The 13247-nt window shown below is 50.4% G+C and overlaps 1 non-coding gene across 1 annotated transcript; it reads left to right on the top strand.

Annotated features, from left to right (window-relative positions):
- Positions 1–2735: 2735 nt before the first annotated feature.
- TRNAL-AAG (transfer RNA leucine (anticodon AAG)) lies at positions 2736–2817 on the top strand. The gene has a single exon. It is a non-coding gene; the product is annotated as a tRNA-Leu (tRNA).
- Positions 2818–13247: the final 10430 nt, after the last annotated feature.

The following is a 13247-nucleotide window of genomic DNA, read 5'->3' as shown; positions in this document are numbered from 1 at the left end:
GGAAAAAGGTTTCGCTTCTGACGTCTTGCTTTTCTGGACATCCAGTCTCAAGTTTCCCATCTGGAACGGCGCTCCCTGCTGCTTTGTGAAGGCTTGCTGCAAGAGCCTTCGAAACCGAGGAGCTCTTGCGTTGAGCTGTGACGCGTCCTGGGAAGACCTCCCGTTGCAGCGGAATGAGCCCCACTTCCAGGGCGTGCTGGTAGCAAATTTCCCACAGCCCACAGGGAGCAAACAATCCAGGTGTGATGTATCACCAGGAGAGGCTGAGATGAGAGTAAGGGTTCACGCGTGTGCCCGGACCAAGGTTAATGATGGGATTAGAGCTAGGGTTTGATGCAGGGAAAGAGTGAGAGTTATAATTGGGGATAAAGCTAACAGGTGATCATTACTCGTCATGTAACATGATACAAAGGGTCAGAAGAGGAACTGATTCAGGGTTACAATTTGGACTTCGCAGACAACAGGAGCACTAAATGGTGCTGAGGGGGACTCAATAAAGTGGACCGGCCGCCTAATATAAGCAATTGTGCACAAATATTGTACGATGACTAGCGTTGCCGGTGCTTTTTTCTTAAAGAGTCAGTTCTTGGCACCCATTCCCTACTTGACTCAGCCTAATCTTCAAGAATATTTGTCAAGAACTAAAAAAAATCCAGAAAAGGTTTAACCTCCCCGTCGGGAACCCCGGTCTCCTGCGTGACAGGCGGGGATACTGACCACTATACTAACGAGGAGACATGAGGGAATGAAATGAACAGCTGCTGATGTCTGCACAGCATCCAGCGACCACCTAGATGGCCTAGGGGGTCTCATTTTCCCCCGTCAAACGGCTTGCCCGATCTAAGGCTAATTTCTTTCTTTTTATCGGCACCAGGCTTAAAACTCGGCTTAAGGTGATAGTTCCGGGCTATGTTTGACTCCAGAGTTGAATCTGTCATCCCGCATTTCCTCAGCAAATCAAGCTACCCATCTCAAGTCTCATGAGCTGAGGACGGCAAAGTCCCTGTGGGTTTAGGACAGTCAAAGAAACCCCTGGGCTGCATGCTAAGCCCCTTTTCGGCTTCACTTTCCGAATCCTGCCCTAGCTTGCGATTAGTTTTTTTCTCACTTCTTGCCCCCATCTCCCACCTTGCCTCATGGTCTCCCCTCCTCTTCGCACCTGACAGTTTGCCTGCCCTTCCACTGCCTGTCTCCAGACTTTCCAAGGAGAAAAGGCAAAGCACTAAAGCGGGCCGGGAAACTGGTCAAGTTCCGCTTTCGGCATCTAGCAGGAAGGTAGCGTGGCCGAGCGGTCTAAAGCGCTGGATTAAGGCTCCAGTCTCTTTGGAGGCGTGGGATCAAATCCCACCGCTGCCACTTTTCCTGGCCTTGCATTTTAAAGAAGAAAGTAACGTTGACCTCTTCCTTCATTAGTGCCACCTCTGTCGCAATGAGCAAGCGGATGGTATGCCACACCCTGCAGGAAAAAGGTTTCGCTTCTGACGTCTTGCTTTTCTGGACATCCAGTCTCAAGTTTCCCATCTGGAACGGCGCTCCCTGCTGCTTTGTGAAGGCTTGCTGCAAGAGCCTTCGAAACCCAGGAGCTCCTGCGTTGAGCTGTGACGCGTCCTGGGAAGACCTCCCGTTGCAGCGGAATGAGCCCCACTTCCAGGGCGTGCTGGTAGCAAATTTCCCACAGCCCACAGGGAGCAAACGATCCAGGTGTGATGTATCACCAGGAGAGGCTGAGATGAGAGTAAGGTTTCACGCGTGTGCCCGGACCAAGGTTAATGATGGGATTAGAGCTAGGGTTAGATGCAGGGAAAGAGTGAGAGTTATAATTAGGGATAAAGCTAACAGGTGATCATTACTCGTCATGTAACATGATACAAAGGGTCAGAAGAGGAACTGATTCAGGGTTACAATTTGGACTTCGCAGACAACAGGAGCACTAAATGCTGCTGAGGGGGACTCAATAAAGTGGACCGGCCGCCTAATATAAGCAATTGTGCACAAATATTGTACGATGACTAGCGTTGCCGGTGCTTTTTTCTTAAAGAGTCAGTTCTTGGCACCCATTCCCTACTTGACTCAACCTAATCTTCAAGAATATTTGTCAAGAACTAAAAAAAATCCAGAAAAGGTTTAACCTCCCCGTCGGGAACCCCGGTCTCCCGCGTGACAGGCAGGGATACTGACCACTATACTAACGAGGAGACATGAGGGCATGAAATGAACAGCTGCTGATGTCTGCACAGCATCCAGCGACCACCTAGATGGCCTAGGGGGTCTCATTTTCCCCCGTCAAACGGCTTGCCCGATCTAAGGCTAATTTCTTTCTTTTTATCGGCACCAGGCTTAAAACTCGGTTTAAGGTGATAGTTCCGGGCTATGTTTGACTCCAGAGTTGAATCTGTCATCCCGCATTTCCTCAGCAAATCAAGCTACCCATCTCAAGTCTCATGAGCTGAGGACGGCAAAGTCCCTGTGGGTTTAGGACAGTCAAAGAAACCCCTGGGCTGCATGCTAAGCCCCTTTTCGGCTTCACTTTCCGAATCCTGCCCTAGCTTGCGATTAATTTTTTTCTCACTTCTTGCCCCCATCTCCCACCTTGCCTCATGGTCTCCCCTCCTCTTCGCACCTGACAGTTTGCCTGCCCTTCCACTGCCTGTCTCCAGACTTTCCAAGGAGAAAAGGCAAAGCACTAAAGCGGGCCGGGCAACTGGTCAAGTTCCGCTTTCGGCATCTAGCAGGAAGGTAGCGTGGCCGAGCGGTCTAAGGCGCTGGATTAAGAATCCAGTCTCTTTGGAGGCGTGGGATCAAATCCCACCGCTGCCACTTTTCCTGGCCTTGCATTTTAAAGAAGAAAGTAACGTTGACCTCTTCCTTCATTAGTGCCACCTCTGTCGCAATGAGCAAGCGGATGGTATGCCACACCCTGCAGGAAAAAGGTTTCGCTTCTGACGTCTTGCTTTTCTGGACATCCAGTCTCAAGTTTCCCATCTGGAACGGCGCTCCCTGCTGCTTTGTGAAGGCTTGCTGCAAGAGCCTTCGAAACCCAGGAGCTCCTGCGTTGAGCTGTGACGCGTCCTGGGAAGACCTCCCGTTGCAGCGGAATGAGCCCCACTTCCAGGGCGTGCTGGTAGCAAATTTCCCACAGCCCACAGGGAGCAAACGATCCAGGTGTGATGTATCACCAGGAGAGGCTGAGATGAGAGTAAGGGTTCACGCGTGTGCCTGGACCAAGGTTAATGATGGGATTAGAGCTAGGGTTAGATGCAGGGAAAGAGTGAGAGTTATAATTAGGAATAAAGCTAACAGGTGATCATTACTCGTCATGTAACATGATACAAAGGGTCAGAAGAGGAACTGATTCAGGGTTACAATTTGGACTTCGCAGACAACAGGAGCACTAAATGCTGCTGAGGGGGACTCAATAAAGTGGACCGGCCGCCTAATATAAGCAATTGTGCACAAATATTGTACGATGACTAGCGTTGCCGGTGCTTTTTTCTTAAAGAGTCAGTTCTTGGCACCCATTCCCTACTTGACTCAACCTAATCTTCAAGAATATTTGTCAAGAACTAAAAAAAATCCAGAAAAGGTTTAACCTACCCCGGTCTCCCGCGTGACGGGCTGGGATACTGACTATTATACTAACGAGGAGACATGAGGGCATGAAATGAACAGCTGCTGATGTCTGCACAGCATCCAGCGACCACCTAGATGGGCTAGGGGGTCTCATTTTCCCCCGTCAAACGGCTTGCCCGATCTAAGGCTAATTTCTTTCTTTTTATCAGCACCAGGCTTAAAACTCAGTTTAAGGTGATAGTTCCGGGCTATGTTTGACTCCAGAGTTGAATCTGTCATCCCGCATTTCCTCAGCAAATCAAGCTACCCATCTCAAGTCTCATGAGCTGAGGACGGCAAAGTCCCTGTGGGTTTAGGACAGTCAAAGAAACCCCTGGGCTGCATGCTAAGCCCCTTTTCGGCTTCACTTTCCGAATCCTGCCCTAGCTTGCGATTAGTTTTTTTCTCACTTCTTGCCCCCATCTCCCACCTTGCCTCATGGTCTCCCCTCCTCTGCGCACCTGACAGTTTGCCTGCCCTTCCACTGCCTGTCACCAGACTTTCCAAGGAGAAAAGGCAAAGCACTAAAGCGGGCCGGGCAACGGGTCAAGTTCTGCTTTCCGCGACTAGCAGGAAGGTAGCGTGGCTGAGCGGTCTAAGGCGCGGGATTAAGGCTCCAGTCTCTTCAGAGGCGTGGGTTCAAATCCCGCCGCTGCCACTTTTCCTGGCCTTGCATTTTAAAGAAGAACGTAACGTTGACCTCTTCCTTCATTAGTGCCACCTCTGTCGCAATGAGCAAGCGGATGGTATGCCACACCCTGCAGGAAAAAGGTTTCGCTTCTGACGTCTTGCTTTTCTGGACATCCAGTCTCAAGTTTCCCATCTGGAACGGCGCTCCCTGCTGCTTTGTGAAGGCTTGCTGCAAGAGCCTTCGAAACCCAGGAGCTCTTGTGTTGAGCTGTGACGCGTCCTGGGAAGACCTCCCGTAGCAGCGGAATGAGCCCCACTTCCAGGGCGTGCTGGTAGCAAATTTCCCACAGCCCACAGGGAGCAAACGATCCCAGGTGTGATGTATCACCAGGAGAGGCTGAGATGAGAGTAAGGGTTCACGCGTGTGCCCGGACCAAGGTTAATGATGGGATTAGAGCTAGGGTTAGATGCAGGGAAAGAGTGAGAGTTATAATTAGGGATAAAGCTAACAGGTGATCATTACTCGTCATGTAACATGATACAAAGGGTCAGAAGAGGAACTGATTCAGGGTTACAATTTGGACTTCGCAGACAACAGGAGCACTAAATGGTGCTGAGGGGGACTCAATAAAGTGGACCGGCCGCCTAATATAAGCAATTGTGCACAAATATTGTACGATGACTAGCGTTGCCGGTGCTTTTTTCTTAAAGAGTCAGTTCTTGGCACCCATTCCCTACTTGACTCAACCTAATCTTCAAGAATATTTGTCAAGAACTAAAAAAAATCCAGAAAAGGTTTCTCCCGCGTGACAGGCGGGGATACTGACCACTATACTAACGAGGAGACATGAGGGCATGAAATGAGCAGCTGCTGATGTCTGCACAGCATCCAGCGACCACCTAGATGGCCTAGGGGGTCTCATTTTCCCCCGTCAAACGGCTTGCCCGATCTAAGGCTAATTTCTTTCTTTTTATCGGCACCAGGCTTAAAACTCGGTTTAAGGTGATAGTTCCGGGCTATGTTTGACTCCAGAGTTGAATCTGTCATCCCGCATTTCCTCAGCAAATCAAGCTACCCATCTCAAGTCTCATGAGCTGAGGACGGCAAAGTCCCTGTGGGTTTAGGACAGTCAAAGAAACCCCTGGGCTGCATGCTAAGCCCCTTTTCGGCTTCACTTTCCGAATCCTGCCCTAGCTTGCGATTAATTTTTTTCTCACTTCTTGCCCCCATCTCCCACCTTGCCTCATGGTCTCCCCTCCTCTTCGCACCTGACAGTTTGCCTGCCCTTCCACTGCCTGTCTCCAGACTTTCCAAGGAGAAAAGGCAAAGCACTAAAGCGTGCCGGGCAACGGGTCAAGTTCCGCTTTCAGCGACTAGCAGGAAGGTAGCGTGGCCGAGCGGTCTTAGGTGCTGGCTTAAGGCTCCAGTCTCTTCGGAGGCGTGGGTTCAAATCCCACCACTGCCACTTTTCCTGGCCTTGCATTTTAAAGAAGAACGTAACGTTGACCTCTTCCTTCATTAGTGCCACCTCTGTCGCAATGAGCAAGCGGATGGTATGCCACACCCTGCAGGAAAAAGGTTTCGCTTCTGACGTCTTGCTTTTCTGGACATCCAGTCTCAAGTTTCCCATCTGGAACGGCGCTCCCTGCTGCTTTGTGAAGGCTTGCTGCAAGAGCCTTCGAAACCGAGGAGCTCTTGCGTTGAGCTGTGACGCGTCCTGGGAAGACCTCCCGTTGCAGCGGAATGAGCCCCACTTCCAGGGCGTGCTGGTAGCAAATTTCCCACAGCCCACAGGGAGCAAACAATCCAGGTGTGATGTACCACCAGGAGAGGCTGAGATGAGAGTAAGGGTTCACGCGTGTGCCCGGACCAAGGTTAATGATGGGATTAGAGCTAGGGTTTGATGCAGGGAAAGAGTGAGAGTTATAATTGGGGATAAAGCTAACAGGTGATCATTACTCGTCATGTAACATGATACAAAGGGTCAGAAGAGGAACTGATTCAGGGTTACAATTTGGACTTCGCAGACAACAGGAGCACTAAATGGTGCTGAGGGGGACTCAATAAAGTGGACCGGCCGCCTAATATAAGCAATTGTGCACAAATATTGTACGAAGACTAGCGTTGCCGGTGCTTTTTTCTTAAAGAGTCAGTTCTTGGCACCCATTCCCTACTTGACTCAGCCTAATCTTCAAGAATATTTGTCAAGAACTAAAAAAAATCCAGAAAAGGTTTAACCTCCCCGTCGGGAACCCCGGTCTCCCGCGTGACAGGCGGGGATACTGACCACTATACTAACGAGGAGACATGAGGGAATGAAATGAACAGCTGCTGATGTCTGCACAGCATCCAGCGACCACCTAGATGGCCTAGGGGGTCTCATTTTCCCCCGTCAAACGGCTTGCCCGATCTAAGGCTAATTTCTTTCTTTTTATCGGCACCAGGCTTAAAACTCGGTTTAAGGTGATAGTTCTGGGCTATGTTTGACTCCAGAGTTGAATCTGTCATCCCGCATTTCCTCAGCAAATCAAGCTACCCATCTCAAGTCTCATGAGCTGAGGACGGCAAAGTCCCTGTGGGTTTAGGACAGTCAAAGAAACCCCTGGGCTGCATGCTAAGCCCCTTTTCGGCTTCACTTTCCGAATCCTGCCCTAGCTTGCGATTAGTTTTTTTCTCACTTCTTGCCCCCATCTCCCACCTTGCCTCATGGTCTCCCCTCCTCTTCGCACCTGACAGTTTGCCTGCCCTTCCACTGCCTGTCTCCAGACTTTCCAAGGAGAAAAGGCAAAGCACTAAAGCGGGCCGGGCAACTGGTCAAGTTCCGCTTTCGGCATCTAGCAGGAAGGTAGCGTGGCCGAGCGGTCTAAGGCGCTGGATTAAGGCTCCAGTCTCTTTGGAGGCGTGGGATCAAATCCCACCGCTGCCACTTTTCCTGGCCTTGCATTTTAAAGAAGAAAGTAACGTTGACCTCTTCCTTCATTAGTGCCACCTCTGTCGCAATGAGCAAGCGGATGGTATGCCACACCCTGCAGGAAAAAGGTTTCGCTTCTGACGTCTTGCTTTTCTGGACATCCAGTCTCAAGTTTCCCATCTGGAACGGCGCTCCCTGCTGCTTTGTGAAGGCTTGCTGCAAGAGCCTTCGAAACCCAGGAGCTCCTGCGTTGAGCTGTGACGCGTCCTGGGAAGACCTCCCGTTGCAGCGGAATGAGCCCCACTTCCAGGGCGTGCTGGTAGCAAATTTCCCACAGCCCACAGGGAGCAAACGATCCAGGTGTGATGTATCACCAGGAGAGGCTGAGATGAGAGTAAGGGTTCACGCGTGTGCCTGGACCAAGGTTAATGATGGGATTAGAGCTAGGGTTAGATGCAGGGAAAGAGTGAGAGTTATAATTAGGAATAAAGCTAACAGGTGATCATTACTCGTCATGTAACATGATACAAAGGGTCAGAAGAGGAACTGATTCAGGGTTACAATTTGGACTTCGCAGACAACAGGAGCACTAAATGGTGCTGAGGGGGGACTCAATAAAGTGGACCGGCCGCCTAATTAATATAAGCAATTGTGCACAAATATTGTACGATGACTAGCGTTGCCGGTGCTTTTTTCTTAAAGAGTCAGTTCTTGGCACCCATTCCCTACTTGACTCAACCTAATCTTCAAGAATATTTGTCAAGAACTAAAAAAAATCCAGAAAAGGTTTCTCCCGCGTGACAGGCGGGGATACTGACCACTATACTAACGAGGAGACATGAGGGCATGAAATGAGCAGCTGCTGATGTCTGCACAGCATCCAGCGACCACCTAGATGGCCTAGGAGGTCTCATTTTCCCCCGTCAAACGGCTTGCCCGATCTAAGGCTAATTTCTTTCTTTTTATCGGCACCAGGCTTAAAACTCAGTTTAAGGTGATAGTTCCGGGCTATGTTTGACTCCAGAGTTGAATCTGTCATCCCGCATTTCCTCAGCAAATCAAGCTACCCATCTCAAGTCTCATGAGCTGAGGACGGCAAAGTCCCTGTGGGTTTAGGACAGTCAAAGAAACCCCTGGGCTGCATGCTAAGCCCCTTTTCGGCTTCACTTTCCGAATCCTGCCCTAGCTTGCGATTAGTTTTTTTCTCACTTCTTTCCCCCATCTCCCACCTTGCCTCATGGTCTCCCCTCCTCTGCGCACCTGACAGTTTGCCTGCCCTTCCACTGCCTGTCTCCAGACTTTCCAAGGAGAAAAGGCAAAGCACTAAAGCGGGCCGGGAAACGGGTCAAGTTCCGCTTTTGGCAACTAGCAGGAAGGTAGCGTGGCCGAGCGGTCTAAGGCGCTGGATTAAGGCTCCAGTCTCTTCGGAGGCGTGGGTTCAAATCCCGCCGCTGCCACTTTTCCTGGCCTTGCATTTTAAAGAAGAACGTAACGTTGACCTCTTCCTTCATTGGTGCCACCTCTGTCGCAATGAGCAAGCGGATGGTATGCCACACCCTGCAGGAAAAAGGTTTCGCTTCTGACGTCTTGCTTTTCTGGACATCCAGTCTCAAGTTTCCCATCTGGAACGGCGCTCCCTGCTGCTTTGTGAAGGCTTGCTGCAAGAGCCTTCGAAACCCAGGAGCTCCTGCGTTGAGCTGTGACGCGTCCTGGGAAGACCTCCCGTTGCAGCGGAATGAGCCCCACTTCCAGGGCGTGCTGGTAGCAAATTTCCCACAGCCCACAGGGAGCAAACGATCCAGGTGTGATGTATCACCAGGAGAGGCTGAGATGAGAGTAAGGGTTCACGCGTGTGCCCGGACCAAGGTTAATGATGGGATTAGAGCTAGGGTTAGATGCAGGGAAAGAGTGAGAGTTATAATTAGGGATAAAGCTAACAGGTGATCATTACTCGTCATGTAACATGATACAAAGGGTCAGAAGAGGAACTGATTCAGGGTTACAATTTGGACTTCGCAGACAACAGGAGCACTAAATGCTGCTGAGGGGGACTCAATAAAGTGGTCCGGCCGCCTAATATAAGCAATTGTGCACAAATATTGTACGATGACTAGCGTTGCCGGTGCTTTTTTCTTAAAGAGTCAGTTCTTGGCACCCATTCCCTACTTGACTCAACCTAATCTTCAAGAATATTTGTCAAGAACTAAAAAAAATCCAGAAAAGGTTTAACCTCCCCGTCGGGAACCCCGGTCTCCCGCGTGACAGGCAGGGATACTGACCACTATACTAACGAGGAGACATGAGGGCATGAAATGAACAGCTGCTGATGTCTGCACAGCATCCAGCGACCACCTAGATGGCCTAGGGGGTCTCATTTTCCCCCGTCAAACGGCTTGCCCGATCTAAGGCTAATTTCTTTCTTTTTATCGGCACCAGGCTTAAAACTCGGTTTAAGGTGATAGTTCCGGGCTATGTTTGACTCCAGAGTTGAATCTGTCATCCCGCATTTCCTCAGCAAATCAAGCTACCCATCTCAAGTCTCATGAGCTGAGGACGGCAAAGTCCCTGTGTGTTTAGGACAGTCAAAGAAACCCCTGGGCTGCATGCTAAGCCCCTTTTCGGCTTCACTTTCCGAATCCTGCCCTAGCTTGCGATTAATTTTTTTCTCACTTCTTGCCCCCATCTCCCACCTTGCCTCATGGTCTCCCCTCCTCTTCGCACCTGACAGTTTGCCTGCCCTTCCACTGCCTGTCTCCAGACTTTCCAAGGAGAAAAGGCAAAGCACTAAAGCGGGCCGGGCAACTGGTCAAGTTCCGCTTTCGACATCTAGCAGGAAGGTAGCGTGGCCGAGCGGTCTAAGGCGCTGGATTAAGGATCCAGTCTCTTTGGAGGCGTGGGATCAAATCCCACCGCTGCCACTTTTCCTGGCCTTGCATTTTAAAGAAGAAAGTAACGTTGACCTCTTCCTTCATTAGTGCCACCTCTGTCGCAATGAGCAAGCGGATGGTATGCCACACCCTGCAGGAAAAAGGTTCCGCTTCTGACGTCTTGCTTTTCTGGACATCCAGTCTCAAGTTTCCCATCTGGAACGGCGCTCCCTGCTGCTTTGTGAAGGCTTGCTGCAAGAGCCTTCGAAACCCAGGAGCTCCTGCGTTGAGCTGTGACGCGTCCTGGGAAGACCTCCCGTTGCAGCGGAATGAGCCCCACTTCCAGGGCGTGCTGGTAGCAAATTTCCCACAGCCCACAGGGAGCAAACGATCCAGGTGTGATGTATCACCAGGAGAGGCTGAGATGAAAGTAAGGGTTCACGCGTGTGCCTGGACCAAGTTAATGATGGGATTAGAGCTAGGGTTAGATGCAGGGAAAGAGTGAGAGTTATAATTAGGAATAAAGCTAACAGGTGATCATTACTCGTCATGTAACATGATACAAAGGGTCAGAAGAGGAACTGATTCAGGGTTACAATTTGGACTTCCCAGACAACAGGAGCACTAAATGGTGCTGAGGGGGACTCAATAAAGTGGACCGGCCGCCTAATATAAGCAATTGTGCACAAATATTGTACGATGACTAGCGTTGCCGGTGCTTTTTTCTTAAAGAGTCAGTTCTTGGCACCCATTCCCTACTTGACTCAACCTAATCTTCAAGAATATTTGTCAAGAACTAAAAAAAATCCAGAAAAGGTTTCTCCCGCGTGACAGGCGGGGATACTGACCACTATACTAACGAGGAGACATGAGGGCATGAAATGAGCAGCTGCTGATGTCTGCACAGCATCCAGCGACCACCTAGATGGCCTAGGAGGTCTCATTTTCCCCCGTCAAACGGCTTGCCCGATCTAAGGCTAATTTCTTTCTTTTTATCGGCACCAGGCTTAAAACTCAGTTTAAGGTGATAGTTCCGGGCTATGTTTGACTCCAGAGTTGAATCTGTCATCCCGCATTTCCTCAGCAAATCAAGCTACCCATCTCAAGTCTCATGAGGTGAGGATGGCAAAGTCCCTGTGGATTTAGGACAGTCAAAGAAACCCCTGGGCTGCATGCTAAGCCCCTTTCAGCTTCACTTTCCGAATCCTGCCCTAGCTTGCGATTAGTTTTTTTCTCACTTCTTGCCCCCATCTCCCACCTTGCCTCATGGTCTCCCCTCCTCTGCGCACCTGACAGTTTGCCTGCCCTTTCACTGCCTGTCTCCAGACTTTCCAAGGAGAAAAGGCAAAGCACTAAATCGTGCCGGGCAACGGGTCAAGTTCCGCTTTCAGCGACTAGCAGGAAGGTAGCGTGGCCGAGCGGTCTTAGGTGCTGGATTAAGGCTCCAGTCTCTTCGGAGGCGTGGGTTCAAATCCCACCACTGCCACTTTTCCTGGCCTTGCATTTTAAAGAAGAACGTAACGTTGACCTCTTCCTTCATTAGTGCCACCTCTGTCGCAATGAGCAAGCGGATGGTATGCCACACCCTGCAGGAAAAAGGTTTCGCTTCTGACGTCTTGCTTTTCTGGACATCCAGTCTCAAGTTTCCCATCTGGAACGGCGCTCCCTGCTGCTTTGTGAAGGCTTGCTGCAAGAGCCTTCGAAACCGAGGAGCTCTTGCGTTGAGCTGTGACGCGTCCTGGGAAGACCTCCCGTTGCAGCGGAATGAGCCCCACTTCCAGGGCGTGCTGGTAGCAAATTTCCCACAGCCCACAGGGAGCAAACAATCCAGGTGTGATGTATCACCAGGAGAGGCTGAGATGAGAGTAAGGGTTCACGCGTGTGCCCGGACCAAGGTTAATGATGGGATTAGAGCTAGGGTTTGATGCAGGGAAAGAGTGAGAGTTATAATTGGGGATAAAGCTAACAGGTGATCATTACTCGTCATGTAACATGATACAAAGGGTCAGAAGAGGAACTGATTCAGGGTTACAATTTGGACTTCGCAGACAACAGGAGCACTAAATGGTGCTGAGGGGGACTCAATAAAGTGGACCGGCCGCCTAATATAAGCAATTGTGCACAAATATTGTACGATGACTAGCGTTGCCGGTGCTTTTTTCTTAAAGAGTCAGTTCTTGGCACCCATTCCCTACTTGACTCAGCCTAATCTTCAAGAATATTTGTCAAGAACTAAAAAAAATCCAGAAAAGGTTTAACCTCCCCGTCGGGAACCCCGGTCTCCTGCGTGACAGGCGGGGATACTGACCACTATACTAACGAGGAGACATGAGGGAATGAAATGAACAGCTGCTGATGTCTGCACAGCATCCAGCGACCACCTAGATGGCCTAGGGGGTCTCATTTTCCCCCGTCAAACGGCTTGCCCGATCTAAGGCTAATTTCTTTCTTTTTATCGGCACCAGGCTTAAAACTCGGCTTAAGGTGATAGTTCCGGGCTATGTTTGACTCCAGAGTTGAATCTGTCATCCCGCATTTCCTCAGCAAATCAAGCTACCCATCTCAAGTCTCATGAGCTGAGGACGGCAAAGTCCCTGTGGGTTTAGGACAGTCAAAGAAACCCCTGGGCTGCATGCTAAGCCCCTTTTCGGCTTCACTTTCCGAATCCTGCCCTAGCTTGCGATTAGTTTTTTTCTCACTTCTTGCCCCCATCTCCCACCTTGCCTCATGGTCTCCCCTCCTCTTCGCACCTGACAGTTTGCCTGCCCTTCCACTGCCTGTCTCCAGACTTTCCAAGGAGAAAAGGCAAAGCACTAAAGCGGGCCGGGAAACTGGTCAAGTTCCGCTTTCGGCATCTAGCAGGAAGGTAGCGTGGCCGAGCGGTCTAAAGCGCTGGATTAAGGCTCCAGTCTCTTTGGAGGCGTGGGATCAAATCCCACCGCTGCCACTTTTCCTGGCCTTGCATTTTAAAGAAGAAAGTAACGTTGACCTCTTCCTTCATTAGTGCCACCTCTGTCGCAATGAGCAAGCGGATGGTATGCCACACCCTGCAGGAAAAAGGTTTCGCTTCTGACGTCTTGCTTTTCTGGACATCCAGTCTCAAGTTTCCCATCTGGAACGGCGCTCCCTGCTGCTTTGTGAAGGCTTGCTGCAAGAGCCTTCGAAACCCAGGAGCTCCTGCGTTGAGCTGTGACGCGTCCTGGGAAGACCTCCCGTTGCAGCGGAATGA

This window comes from Ambystoma mexicanum, chromosome 1p, assembly GCF_040938575.1.
Source record: "Ambystoma mexicanum isolate Mex_15411 chromosome 1p, UKY_AmexF1_1, whole genome shotgun sequence".
NCBI lineage: Eukaryota > Metazoa > Chordata > Amphibia > Caudata > Ambystomatidae > Ambystoma > Ambystoma mexicanum.
This window is presented reverse-complemented; position numbering and strand designations above follow the sequence as displayed.